The sequence below is a fragment of the Caretta caretta genome, chromosome 10, assembly GCF_965140235.1.
Source record: "Caretta caretta isolate rCarCar2 chromosome 10, rCarCar1.hap1, whole genome shotgun sequence".
NCBI classification, from domain to species: Eukaryota; Metazoa; Chordata; order Testudines; family Cheloniidae; genus Caretta; species Caretta caretta.
Genome location: NC_134215.1, coordinates 74,585,116 through 74,600,448, shown reverse-complemented (window position 1 = coordinate 74,600,448; position 15,333 = coordinate 74,585,116). Strand labels below are relative to the sequence as shown.

The 15,333-nt window shown below is 40.7% G+C and overlaps 1 long non-coding RNA gene across 1 annotated transcript in view; it reads left to right on the top strand.

The window, feature by feature from the left end:
• Positions 1-15,333, top strand: part of LOC125644232 (uncharacterized) — a 65,079-nt gene that overhangs the window by 45,392 nt on the left and 4,354 nt on the right. Inside the window, exon 3 of the long non-coding RNA XR_007358930.2 lies at positions 7,626-7,866. This is a non-coding gene — a long non-coding RNA (uncharacterized LOC125644232). The remainder of the gene's footprint in view (positions 1-7,625; positions 7,867-15,333) is intronic.

The window sequence follows — 15,333 nt, the reverse complement described above, 5'->3', positions numbered from 1 at the left end:
TTGAAAGATATCAGAGATTATTTGATGTTTACTTTTTTAAGTACAGCATTTGTAAGTAAAAGTGCACAAGCACATTTTATTACATTTTAAATGTAATTCCTGATCCCAAGGTGCTGTCTGTATAAATCTGAACAAACCTACGAAATCACTATCTATATTAGATCAGCAAATCCTCTCAGTCCCAGTGCTGGTCACTGTGTTAAGAATAAGAGGGAAAAGTGAAATGCCTTGGTAATAAAACTTCTGAGCCTTGACAAGTGTGAGGTAATGCCATTTCTTGCAGCAGTGCCTAGACCTTTCAAAGCACACTACTCTTTATAGATGCCTTCTCTCTGCCCCTAAACCTCCATTTCTAAAGTGCCGTCTCACAGGTAACTAGCAAATCATGCACTTTTCAATCAGCCTCTTAATTCACTCAGTGCAGCGTAAGTTTTGGACCAATCAGGGAGATGAGAAATTCAGAATAAAAGTATGAACAGCGTAGGATCTCTAGTATGTTTTTTTTTAACTCTTACCCTTCCGACAATTAAAATATGAGGGTGGGATTTTCAAACACTTTTAAATATTCGCCTAAATCTTCTTTCGTTGAAGTCAATGGTAAAGCTCCCATGTCTCCAATGAGAAGAGAATTAAGCCTACTCTTGGTGCTTTTGAAATGATCCCACCCTACATCCTTTAGGAATTAACACCTTTTTCCAACCAACTCTGTTGTTTTTCTTTCATCAGGCCAGGGAGGGTCAATTCAATGCTTTCGTCTGTTTCTCCAAGTCTGCAACCGTGTGACAAGTAATAATGCCAATGGTAATGATGTGTATGCAACCAGCCTAATCTGTATCTCCATTTCTATTATCAACAGGGATGGATTAAACTAAGGGATTTGGGATTCGCTTTGGGTGAGTTTTGGTTTAGCAAAAGCAAAGCTGAGATGAGGAGTGGTTCAGATTTGAGTCCCTTTCTTCCAAATGTTTAAGGCTTGGAAAATCAGATGAATGGCTCCGTTTTGGCTCCATTTCCAAAGACTAGATTTCTACAGGATATGCCAAAACTCTCCAGTTGTAAACTAGAAAAGATCTCAAGCGACAACATTTGGTTTTGTGCCATGATCTGTAAACAGATCCAAGCTTTCACACAGTAGTTATTTATTATTATTTTATTTTATTATAGTACCGCTCAGAGACCACAGTCAGGAATAGCGGGAGGGCGGGGGGCAATATGCTAGGTGCTGTACATATCTATAACAAAAAGACAGTCTCTGGTCCAAAGAACTTATGACCTAAGTAGAGTTCAGGGAGATTCAAAGTGTATGTGTTTTGGGGGGGAGTGGATATTTGACCCATTATCAGAAGACTGTCCAGACACCATATAAATCTGACCATTCTCAGGGTTTAGAGACGTTTGGGTCTGGGTCCATTTATACGAAAGAAACTAGAACATGACACATATAGAAACATCTCTGTGGAGCACATTGATCTCAACTGGTTGAATGGGAGATAACCAATTACATTTCCAGATTGGGAAAACTGGTCTGTGTATAATAAAAACTGACCTGACCTTTTTTTTCCTGCGTCAGACAAAACCAAAAGCAATTTCAAAGCTTAAAAACCATGTGCTCCAGTGTTTGTTTTTCTTAAATTATTTGAGAGTAGCCTCATTGCTTCCTGCTTTCCACTGAAATTGTAAGCACTACAGAAAGAAAATAAAACAATTTTCATATTAATTCCCACCCAACTCAAGCTAGGGGGTATTGGGAAAGCGTCTGATAAAGCCAGTTCGTTTTAGATATCCAGATCAATTTCCCAGCCATCATAGCTTCAATAAGTTCAATTGGATAATCAGCCAATGAAGCTCCCTGCCTATGAAGTGTGCCTGGCTCTACAGCATACTTTATCAAATGGAAAATTGAGAAAAATCCTAATGCTCCCCTACACTCATGGGCCATTCCGCTTAAAATAGATGGGTATTGCATGAAGGCATCTCAGGGTACAATTTTGTCTTCGGTATCTAGAGAGCATGAAAGGGCATTGCTAATACAAACAGAGGGCAAGGTTCTGCCACCCTACTCCTAACAGAGAAAGCTACTCGTCAATGGGAGTAAGGGTGGGATTTAGCAAAGCCTTTAGAAAAAGGTACTACAGTGTTATACAGCAGTGGTCCAACTCTTACATATTGTAGTGTTATGGGCAACTACTGTGGAGTAATGGAAAGGTTTTACAGGATGTGACAGTGCAGGGAGAGATTCTATTATATAGATAGACCCAGACCCTGCACTCTGATCACTTAGAGGCTAGTTAGTGCCCAGGAGAAGCTGATTGGGGGTAATTCTCTGATCAAGTTGCCAGGCTGGGAGGGGTAAGAACTCAATTGATGCCATCAGCTGAGAGCTGATAAAAGAGGGACAGGGAGGAAGTGAAGGGAGAGGAAGGGAGGAACAGGGCTAGCAGAGTCAAGTCCAGGGATTGGCAACCTTTGGCACATGGCCTGCCAGGGAAAGCCCCTGGCGGGCTGGGACAGTTTGTTTACCTGCCGCATCCGCAGGTTTGGCTGATCGTGGCTCCTACTGGCTGGGGTTCACTGCTCCAGGCCAATGGGGGCTGCGGCATGGGCTTCCCGCAGCCCCCATTGGCCTGGAGCGGCCAAACCTGTGGATGTGGCAGGTAAACAAACCGGCCCAACCTGCCAGGGGGCTTACGTGCCAAAGGTTGCCGATCCCTGGTCTAGTCATATTGGGGCCTTAGAGCAGGGAGACCTCTGTCCCCTCAGGTCATGCTGAGAGGGCCTAAAACTCTGCAAATATTGTAACTAGGCAGGAGCACGGGGGACTGTGGTGACATTGGTGAATGGGAATTGAAATAAAGTTTCACTGAGAGCACACCCAGTGGAGTCTCTGCGGTTTCTGCAGGGAAGAGGACAGGGGTGGAATCAGGTCCCTGTTTTATTAATTCAATAAACTGTGTATATTTCCATAGCATCTCTCTTCTGGCTTATTGTTCTGTGTCACTGATATTTGGCATTGCAGGTCATTGGGGTAACAGCTGATGTGTCGGGTGGCCAGAAATGCAGAAATAAACAGGAAAACAGAATTTCCCAAGGAATAAAAATGCAATAGATAAAGGCTAGCATGACGATTGTTTTAACATATGCTTGAACTGACTGGAAAAGGCATGATTCAGCTTGCTACCGGCCAGAGATAGAAGACCTCCCCCTGAAAAATAGTTTATATTGTATCAAACACATTAATTGTAAACACATTGAAATGCTCTTTACTAGCGCTGCTGCCTCTGATTCATTGGTGACCTGTGAAAGGCAGCAACACATGCTTATTGTTAAAAAAGAACAGAAGGATCATCTATCGTTCGGATGAAAGACAGAGACAAAATAACCAATCTGTAATGCAGATTTATTAATAGTCATTCACTGGTTTTCACTGAAATATTCTTCATGTAACCTTGACTTTATTAAGTAGTCCTTAAGGTGCATTTTGAAGACAGATAATGAGTTTGGGGAATAGTCTTATCTACATCAAGCTAATCTTTAACAGCTTGGAAGGGAACTCACAGAAACTTTTTCCACTTTAAGTGACATGGCTATGTACAAATCAAGCCTTTAAAAATGCCATTTTAATAGGAAGAGTTGACAATACCTGACTTTATTTATATTATTTCCTGCATAAAGCATTGCTATAAAAACAAAGGGGATAGCAAAAAGCTATTGAGTTATTAATAGTATTAATGGGGCTAAGGGAGTTAATATTAGATTATAAGAATTCTACTGTACACAGTAGCATAGCACTTTGTTTCTCGGTTAATAAAAGACAAGCTAGCCCTTCCTTGGAAAAATAAATAGTTTCATTCACAGTGGCTGTCTCTTTAAAAGGAAGGGACAATCTGAAGGGAGAGGTTTTGAATGGCACTTCATTGTTAAGTCTGCACATGGCACATTGTCAGGCCTTCTATGGAGAGAGGCTTGCAAGCACCCCTGTGACCCTTTGCCGATGCAAAAAAACAGTGGTGTGTGTGTGAGAGAGGGGGAGGGTGCAAAAGAACAAAAAAAGGGACTCAAGAGAAAACTAACTGAGGCTCACCCTTTTAATGAGACTGCTCATGATGTCCCATGATTACATTCATCTCAGTTTCTGGGCTGTCCTAGAAAATGATTTCGCATTTCCCTCATTTGCAAAAACTCTCACGCATGTGTGCCCACACACACACACCAGATTTCTTCCTCTCCCCCCCCCCCCCCAAGCTCAGATGCATAAGTTCAGTTTGCACTGCTGACTTCATTTTAACAAAGTGTTGGACTTTAAGCTGGATGTACTCTTTTCCACTCATTCCATATAGCCTAGCTCATTTTATTTTGCTTTATTTATTATTTGATCATCAAACATCCTGATTTTCCCATGTACACATACTTTGAATTTTTGACTAATATCAGCCTTTCATCACTTTTAAAATCCAAAATGTCTTAAAGTCATGATTCACAGACCACAAACTGTACAACGAATAGACCACAGACTTATATGACGAGATTAAACAAGAATTTCCAAGCACTCACTTCCCTCAGTTTTTATGTTCTAACACCAACTGACTGGTAGCAAATGTTAGGGGTACTTGAGCAACATTTTGACATTTTTTTTAAACCCCCAAATGGTGCATGGTTATTTGAACTAATGTCTTCTGTGAAAATATAACAGGCCAGGAACAAAGCTATGCAAAACCTAGTGGTCTCATTTTCTAAGGGCTTTGGGGAATTTTTTTCTTTGGTTTGTATCTACCAAACTTTAGCTTTGAGTGATGGGGCTTCAATGGACACCAAATTACAAAACAAAGATCAGCCTGATCTGTCGAGTTTCCTCTGGTTTTGAACTGCAGCTGCAGTTCTCCCATGCTTTGTGCACAACACCAGAAATCGGCCCAGGTTTGCTTGAATGGTTTCTGAACTTTAGCAAAACCTTTCTATGAACCTGTCTAAGTTTGGGGGTTAGGAATGAAACCTGACACCAGGTGAGTTTCCCATGGTGAACATTTTGCACAGCTATAGCTAGGAACGTATTTATAATTTGAAAGCAGAACCTAAGTTAACAGTTTCGTTAACAAGTCCCAAACACTTGCTGACCAGTAATAAGTTTGAGCACAGATTTATTACCGAGCACTGAAGCTTGGCACAAGTGCTCAGTGTAATTTTGCAAGTTGACAGACAGTAACTTTCCTTAAATGCTAACTAGTTGTGAGAAGAAGGTAAGATTCAGCATTTTTATTTAACTTTTTTTAAAGGAACGAGATAATTCATCTGCAAATACACCATTCTTTGCTCTTTTGTCAATAGAAAAGTTGTTTTGCTAATGGTTATCTGTCTGCAAGTCCTTGACCTGCTTGTAAACACATTTCTGCAGGAAAACCCTGGGCCGTGGCCTCGGGTCTTTGCGTCAACAAGAGATAAAGTGACCAGAACTTAACCTGATCTGGCCTGGAGTGCCCTCTACTGCCCCTTGACCAAGTACTTCCCTAATCTGTGTCCTTCTGAAAGGAACAAATTGTTTGTAGGGGCCGTCCAGACACTAGGAAGAAGCATTACCTGGAATGAAATCAATGTTCTTAGCAATACTTTTTCCCTCCCCCTCCCTTTTCTATGGTAAAAGCTTAACTGAAAATTGTTGACTGTTAAATATCCGAGTATGGATGGTTTTGGTGTTGGTTTGGGGGTGTACATAGCTGTATTTTCCAGACACCCTAGCCAACCCCTCTTCATTCAATAACCAGGCCGCCGCTGGCTGACAGCGGCTGATTGGAGCAACCACTGCAGTAATCAGTCATGCTGTGTTAAATGCACCACCATCTAAGACATGTAGCAAATGCAGGGAAACTGAACTCACTTATCAAGTTGCTTTTAAAGCCATTTGTTTATCCCCTGGGATTTGTGCTGGATTCCTATGGCCCAAGCACAAACATTGATACATCCAGGATTCCTGATAGTTGTTAAATCCTAAATGTAGCTCTGACCCTGGTGTTCTGGACTGGTCACATGGAGCTCCTCTGCCAGCCCTAAATCTGGCAAATCTAGGTGATTTTTCCAGACATAGGTGGTACAGATCCACTGTAGTCTAATGTGGAGAGGATGTGGTTGGGACTCCACTGTGCTTGGCTGCTGTAATAGTCCCTTAAGGTCCAGATGAGAAAACATAGAAGGGTTCTGTAACCTAAACAGGAAGGGGCAGTTGTGACACAGAGTGGTTCCAGGAATGAGGAACCATAGAGGACACTTTTAGCCCCCCACATCTTCAGGGACAAAAAAAACCCCAACTGATATCACTGTGAAATCTTATAGCATTTAACAGAGAATATATTCACTCTGGTATTCCCATGTTTATAGCCTGTCCTGTAAAGTATCTCAGGGCTTGCCTTCACTTACCAGGGGATCAATGCTGCAGTGAAGACCTGCTAAATCGATGCAGATTGCTCTCCTGTCAACTCCGGTACTCCATCGGAATGAGAAGGGTAAGGGGAGTCAATGGGAGAGTGTCTTCTGTCAACATAACATAGTGTGGACCCTGCGGTAAGTAGATCTAAGCTATATCAACTTGAGTTACGCTACTAACATAACTCAAATTGAGTATCTTAGATCAACTTATCCCCATAGTATAGACAAGGCCTAATAGTGACATAATGGGCTAGCAAGTTCAGTTACTAACTGAAAGATTGGTGGTTTGAGTCCCCTGCTCTCATTCATCCCCAATTTCCAGGGACGAGGACAAGAAGCACTGGCTTAAGTTCTGTGTAGACCTATGTGAATAACTGATTTTTTTTTTTTTTGGCTTGGTAGCTGAATGGCACTGGGGGCAGGGGAGGGGGTGGGGGCTGTCACTTTGGGTTGAACTTAACATTTTGTTTAATTTTCAAGGTCTTTACCTTTTAATTATATAATTGAAGTAAAATTCAAATCAAAAAGTCAAAACATTTTGTTTCAAGGTTTTGAACAGGGGGCTTTGACCAAAACAATTTTAGCGAATTCAGCACCAATTCACAAAATGTTTTGGTTGACCCCAATCTGCATCTTTTGGTGAAAAAATGTTTTGTCCAGAATTTTCACCCCCAGCTCTAGTTCTATGGACTGAGTTACACAGGAGGGAAGATCATATAATTATAATGGTGCCTTCTGGACTAAATGACTATGAATAATTTCTATAGGTGTTTTGAATCTTTCTACAGATTTCTCTCTATTGAGAGATTATGTAAAATCTCTTGGAAATCTACTGGATTATGTAAAGTAAAAAATAAAAATAAAGCACTGAATGAAACTCTATAACACTTTTCCAGAAGGGGAAACAGATAAGTTAAGTGACTGGCAAAAGGACACCAAGACCGCTGGGTTGATGGAAGAATTCTACCGTTGACCTAGCTATCGCTTCCCTGAGTGGTGGATTAACTACATAGATAGAAAAAACCCGTCCATAGATGTAGGAAGCACCTATGCTAAGGTACTTCAGCATCACAGCTGCTATGCCTCCGTAGCATCCATAGCGTATCCATACCCTGAGGGTGCCAATGGCAGAATCAGGATTAAGATTCAGAGGTTCCTGATTCCCAGTCCCAAACCTTTAGCCTAACCTAAAATATTTTCCTTTTATACAGTCTGTTTGGACTCAAGTGGTGTGTGAACAAGCCTTGAATTATCCAACGCTGAAATCTGCAGTAGATCACTGACTGTGAAAATTGCCTACGACAGAGTAAAAAACTCCCGACGGGTCCAATTTTGCAAAAAATGAGTAAAGCTTAAGAAAAAGGGCTTTGCTCAGGTGAAACCACATGGCTGGAGCTGAGGGAAAGGAATCTTCTGTCCCAGTGAATGCTGCAGGACCTGACCATGTCACCGGTGGGTTAATGGGTATTGCTGGGAGTATAATGGATAAAGTATTAATGTTCCTCCCAGCTGTGGTTCAGACCATGAGAATACATTTTGTGTACACATCCAGTCACTCATTACTTTGTGGACAATGTGCCCACTTTCCTCCCCCACTACTCTACATTCCTTTGTGGGGGCCCAAGATCGGCATCACTTCTGCTAAGTGCTGAGAGAGAAGGTGGAGCCTCCGGTGTGGATTCTTCACTGTCTGGTTCATGAGTTCATCACAAACAGACAGGGCCATATTCTATGCTGGTGTAAACTCATACAGCTCAACTGAAGTTGATGGAGATGTGCTAATTCAGCCCATGATTTCCATTGCCTTTGGGCCTTGTGTGCCTGCATAAGGCAATTATGGATTCAGCCCCTGATGACTGGACTTGCTTACAAGCTACAGAATGCATCATATACTGTCCCCGGTTAGATACTGATACTCATATGAGTTTGTATATGCAAAAAGGGTGAGCCTGTGTAAATAGGCCTTCCTAAGTGGTCAGACGGGGCAAAACCCTCCAGAAAGAGGAAGCGTGGCTATTTGGCTAAGAGATCTAGCCATGTTTCCAAAGACGTGGGTTAAAAATGAGAGGGAAAATGTGAGGGAATAAATAATACTGGTTCGGTCATTTCAGATAAATAAAAATCAACACCTACTGAAAACTAGAAGTGACTGGAAAATGGAAATGCCTTCCTGCAAAAATAAATAAATAAATAAATCTGTCAGTTTTTTTTTTTTAAGAAAAGAAAAAATCATCCCAAATCAAGATGAAAAGTCCAAAATGTGATTTTTTATGGGAAGGGATTTCCAGAAAAAGATCATTTTTGGAGAACCAAAACAGAAAATGAAGCCCTCCTGGAAGATACTTGTCAATTTCACATTTTCCCTACAGTCAGAAAGTAAAATTAACAAGAGCCTTCCTGGCAGGCAGCCAGAGGCTAAGCACCCAGGCTCTCCGCCTTTTGTCTCCCCCCTAGCCCAACGAGCGCTCCCTGGCTGCCTGCCTGGAAGGCACTTGTCAATTTTATTTTCTCCCTCCAGGCAGAAAGTGCAATTGCCAAGAGCTTTCCAAAGGAACAATCAGGGAGCCGTCATTTCAATTTTCCAAAGAGAAAATCAAACTTTTTGACAAAATTGAAATTTTCCTTGTCTGCATCAATAGGCACCTAAATACCTTTAAAAATCTGGCCCTAACTGACTAGCCCAAGGTCATACAGGAAGTCTGTACTAGAGTCAGGAACTGACTTCAGAGTCCAACTCCAATGCCTTCGCCACAAGAATATCCATCCTTTCCTTTGTAATGTAATGTGCTTATTTATGTTTCGTCCCCAAGATAATTTAAAAGAGGGGTTTTAAAAAAAATGTCTATGCTACTAAATATCTGATACCGTGTGCAGATGAACCATCACAGTCAGTGACTCTGTAGAGACAAGACTAAATATAAAAGAAAAAAGTGGACCACATAACAAATTTCCTGGTGTGGTTGAGAGGGGCATTTTCCTCAGGGACCTTAAATAGATTTGCTGGGCATCCACAGGTATCGGAGTGTATTTCACTGTGATATTCACATTGTCAATCACGGGACCTTTCTGTAGAAAAACGGTGCTTTTCTGTAGACATAATAATATTTGGATAGCAAAATATACAGTAAATGTTGTTTGTTTGTTTTTAAAAAAAGAACTAAATTGGAGACTATTCCCTGGTCAGCAAAACTTGCCCATTATTTTGCAGTTTGCTGAATGGGTAGTTTTTAGTGTTTTTGAAAACTGACTTTTCAGATTCATGAGGGGTAGAGAAGGTAATCTTCATATTTATAAGGACACACTGTCAACTTGCTTTTCATAATTTATAAAGTCTTATTTTATTTTCTCTCCCTGTTGGAAACCTGAGACTGACATGTTTCCTTAATAGAGCTGGACAAATCTCTGCATTTTGGGTTTGAGAGATGATTTCTCAGAAATAAACTGTTTGTGCTTCATGCAAAGGAGTAGGAGCCTAGTTAGCTTAGTAGGGCTGGACCCAGAGCTGTAGGGTCTGGTTTGCATGTGTTACCTTTGCCAGTGTTAACTTGTATTTCAGTTCATGAGGGGTACATCATGAAGTCACAAACCAGACTCTACAGGTCAGCTTATAACAGAGCTTTGAGTTTGATGAACATTAGTTTCACTTGACCCTGGGCTTCTCCCTTATTCCAGGTATCCCTATTAATCCCTATTTACTATTGCCATCTTCTCACTGTCTCTGGTAGAAAAGCCTCCTACTCTCTTCCCTCTACCTGCTATGCTGTTGGAAAACCCAGCTGTTCTCTGCACCACCTTGGAGAGGCTGAATACCAGGAAGCCCCAGTTCCAAGGATCTTCTAGAGGAGGTGAAAGGGGTCTGATATCCCCTTCTTGCCCACACAGAGTTTTGTCAGTGAGGTTTACGATATGGGGTTCTTCCAGGCTTCTAAATTTTCCTGGCTACTCTTATAGTGTGAATGGCTAGAGGCACTTTTGTTTTATCTGCATTTGGCTGGGAGTCTGCAATCTTTCAAGAAACAGAAACAACTTTTTTTGAATGTTTCCTGACCAGCTCTACTCACCATGATTTCCGTATTATGGTAGTGTGCTCTTCAGGACACCCCGCCCCCCTTGAAAACCAGTTGGAATCTTTGGCTAGGGTAGTGGTGTTAGCTGGGAGAAATATATTGTATCCATATCCTGCATTAGTTCTGTTTGCTTCCAGAGGCAATTTCAGGTGTTGATTTAGATTTATAAAGCCTTACATGGTATGGTTACTGGCTATTTTAGAAAGCATTTCTCTTCTGCTGTATGCACTGTCATGGCCCATGAAATCTGCAGGGGAACATAGAATGATGGAATCGTAGCATTGGAAGGGACTTTGAGAGGTCATCCAGTCCAGTGTCCTGCACTTCTGGCAGAACTAGACCATTTGCTAATGCTGCTTCTATCTGAATTCTGGAAGACTGAATAGAGAGTGATCACAGTGAAAAGTCATCAGCTCCATAATCCACTCCCTCTGTTGGCTCAGCAAAGTCCATATCTGATGATCTTCTGGCCATGCTATAAGGTTTACCTGTATTTACCAGCAGAAGGTGATGATCTGGTGAACGAAAGTAATGTTTGGGAAGAGTCCATTGATATTTGTCAAAATGTTCATTTTTGCCTTGTTTTGGCTGTGCACATAGGGTGAAATTCACAACTCTAGAGAGGCCCTGCACCACTTCAGTTTCACATAGGCCCTTTTTACATGACTTCACTTGAATTTCACTCAGTGATGTTGTGAGCTACACTTTGGCAAACTGTAAAATAAAAAAAGTCAGCAGGGAGCGGGAGGGGGACACTGGGTACCTGGATATACCTTTCTGATGACCTATCCTGTAAGGCTTTGGGGCAACCAAATGAGGGGGAAAATCTATGTGTAAAAGGTAACATAACATTTTTATTGGATGCCTGAGCTCTATTGTGCACTCTCCTGCAGGATTACAGCCGACCAAGTATTAACCCTTTTCTGAAAGCTGTGCACAGACAGAAAAAGGGGGATAGACACTGCAAGTGGCTTAGAGGCTTCGATGCAGTGGGTTCTGAATATCAGCACCAGTTCAAAGGATCAAAGGCCCTCTTTGACTTTCTAGCCATGCTAATTAATGAAAGAAGTGGTATTTGGTCTTCATTACAGACTTAAGGGGGAAAAAAGTTGAGTGTTTTGTCCAGTGGGAAAGCACTGAAGGAGTCTGGCGAAAGTAACAGAGCTGTCTCCATTAGTCTTTTTACAGCACTTCAAGAGCATGGAGCCACTTATGATGTCACGCTTAGGCAGCGCTTTCTTAAAAGTTAAATGTCTGAAAAATGTCAGTGGAGACTGATCTGAATTCCTAATAGGTTTCTAGATGAAACAGAGCCTTTCAGTGGTCTCCAATATTCAGGACGCAGAAGAAAACTCAGGAAAGAACTCTTGGGGGAGGGGCAGAGGGGCGGGAAGGGTCTCCAACACTCCCTTCTTTCGGTTGTGATTTGAAATTCCCTCTGGCCTGTTAGAGTAATTCTGAGACAAGGAGTCCGGTGGCACCTTAAAGATTAACAGATTTATTTGGGAACAAGCTTTTGTGGGTAAAAAAAGACTTCTTCAGAAGCACAGAGTGAAAATTACAGATGCAGGCATTATAAAATGACACATGAAGAGAAGGGAGTTACCTCACAAGTGGAGAACCAGTGTTGACAAGGCCAATTTGATCAGTGTGGATGTAGTCTCAGAAAGCTCTCATAAGACTCAGGTCCCCCTCAGTTCTGTGTCTTTCTTGCACATATCCCTGGGCCATTACAAGGGTTAATAGGAGGTCAATGATCAGGGGTGAGAGCAGAAGAAGGAACTTCAGGTCGTGAGCAGTGAAGGGTAAGCTAGGCTGAGGGTGTTTTTGGAGACACTCTTGCATTTTGTGTGTTGCTGGCTCTCAGAATGGTGAACCTAAACCTCTCCCCTGAATCCCTTCTAATCTCTGACCCTTTCTCTGATACATTCAAATACTGATTACATTTGAAAAGGAAACCACTAGTTAATTTACAGGAGGCTTTACACACACATATGTACGCATATACTTTTATCAGGTTTCAGAGTAACAGCCGTGTTAGTCTGTATTCTCAAAAAGAAAAGGAGAACTTGTGGGACCTTAGAGACTAACCAATTTATTTGAACATAAGCTTTCGTAAGCTACAGCGAAGTGAGCTGTAGCTCACAAAAGCTTATGCTCAAATAAATTGGTTAGTCTCTAAGGTGCCACAAGTATTTCTTTTCTTTTGCGATATACTTTTATATATGCTTAATATGCATCTAGCTTTGCATTCTGTATATAGAAATCACATTATATATATAAATATGTGTGTGTGTGTGTATAAATATGTATCTGTACTGTAAAGCGCTTTAGAAAATCTCAGCATAAATACATATGTCGGTATAGATATATGCTAGAGGTGTGTGTGTATATAGAGATGCCTATATACACACACAATACACATGCACACACACGTTTTCAGATTTCAGTTTTTCAACAAAAATCTGACATTTTCCATGAAATTTTTTGTTTGACTGAAACTCAATGTTATGTGTTGATGTGTGTTTGTGTATACACACACACATTACATTACATTGAAAATTGAGTTTCAGCCAAACAAAAAATGTCCTGGACAACGTCGGGTTTTTGTTGAAAAAGCGAAATCTGAAAACATTTTGGTTGTGGAGTTTTTTATCACAGGGTCTACAGTTTCAGCGAGGAAAGGGGGATTCTCACCAGCTGTAGTTTATGGTTGTGTGGGACTTTATATAGTTGTTTAGTTTAGTTATATAGTAATATAAAGAGAGTGTATTATATATCTGGAGAGAGAGAGAGAGAGAGAGAGAGAGAAATTATAATTAGTTTAAAATATATATCATTATATATAGTTTTGTGTGTGTGTATACATATACATATATATGTATACACAAAACTATATATAATGATATATATTTTAAACTAAGTTAATATGATCATGTCCCAAGCTGCTAATGGTATGTTTTTTTTATCATGGCTTCACTGTACAACATGACAGCATGTATGAACATCAGGTATTCAAACAGTAAAATGTGTAAAGCGATTTTTCTATAATTGGTCCCAGGGCAAGGGGTTGATCTCATGTATAAAAGCCTCCAGATATGCTCTTGGTATGGCTTCTAATTAGGGAACCAGGAAAGAACTGAACTTTGGAAACTGTGATGAATCCATGCCTTAAAAAAGAGAGAGAGAGAGAGACAGAGAAAAGAAATAATCACTTTGACCTTGAACTCCAAAAGGCCCTGAAATCAACTGATTTTACTCTTTAAGCTCCTTAACAAGCATGGGGATTAGAGGCGAGCTGTGTAGAATGGTTCATATTAGATATAAACGATAATGGACAATAGAAATTCATCTATGAGCTCAGCACAGACATCCTGTGCAAATTCCATTTCCCCAAGATATGGTGATACCATGTTACAATGTTATATATACAGTTGATAACAATATGACTTCATCACTTGGGAAGAGACAGAATAAAGCTCAATAGAAATAGAACAAAATTCCACTTAAAGAAGTGTCCGATACGGTGCTAGTCTGTTTAAGTCTGTTTAAATAACTACAACTGCACACACCGAAAAGGTCAAATATAATTAACATCCCACCTGATAATATGAATAAATAATCTGTTTAGCAATTTATTTCAGATATGATGAAATCCCTCTTTCTGATACAGGAATAAAACTTGTAAAAGGAATAAATTGACAGCACACTGAGACTACATATTTCATTGGACTCCAATCTCTCCAGAACTAAATAAGGAAGGATGTTGCTGTCACATCAGAAAGACCTTCTTTAGTGGCTTAATTTTGTTAGTGGATTTGCTAAGATTTTATTTCTTTTCTTTGCTCTCTCTTCCCCAGAAGGAAGGGTTGAAATGCAGCTCACTTTACAAAGAGGGAGAGTCTAAACACATCTTGAAGGTGGAAAGTGCATCACATTTTCAAGGGAACCGGATGAATGTATGCAATGATGGGATGTGTGGGAAGGAGGTTGCAAAAGGATTAAGTTACTGTGGCTTAGGAAATGAGTAGCAATGAATATACCCGAAAACAGCCCCTCTCCCTGCACAAATATTTGGAATGTAATTATTAGACTTGCCTTTCAGTCTGTTCCCAATCTAAATATCAAGCAGACTATGAAGTGGGAGAGGGCATTTTTATTTGTCTTCTTGCTGGTCATGATTTAGGAGGTCTGGATCCCATCTAAAATCACATACAACTATTTCTCTCTCATTTGAACTCTTCCAGGACATCAGAAACCCACTCTCAAACCCTAACAGGACCTCACCAGTCACTTCTCTTCTCCAGAAAATTAAACATGACAAAAATCCCGTGAAGGGCCTTTAGACTCTGAATTTGTGACTTGGTTCAAGTGCATCTTGTCAATCCCCTGTGTCTCTTGTCAATCTTATAAACGTACACGAGACAGATGGATGGTGTGTGAGAGGTTGGGATGTGGTATGAATCCAAGTAAATGAGTTGCAGAATAACTATTTATAGATGGTGGTTTACATGGCTCCCTACCCTTGGCTTCACATACTGGCATTCCATCTCAGTCTGTGTGGCCTAGAAGACCCATCAGAGCTAAGCCTAGACTAATATTTTTCTGACAGCTAGTGGTTGTGGGGACACCTGCTGACAGCGGAAATTTGTTTGTATTTGTATCAGGATTTTGTTCAGAAGGATCAGAAACTCCAGAATTGCTTGAGACTCTCCAATTTTTCCACAAAAAATTGGGCAAAAAGCAAATTAATTTAAAACAAACAAACAAATCCTTTTGATTTACCACTAGTGGTAGCAAATTCCCTCACAAACATGCGCATGTTCAGCATCAGCCATCTTTACTTGGCTCT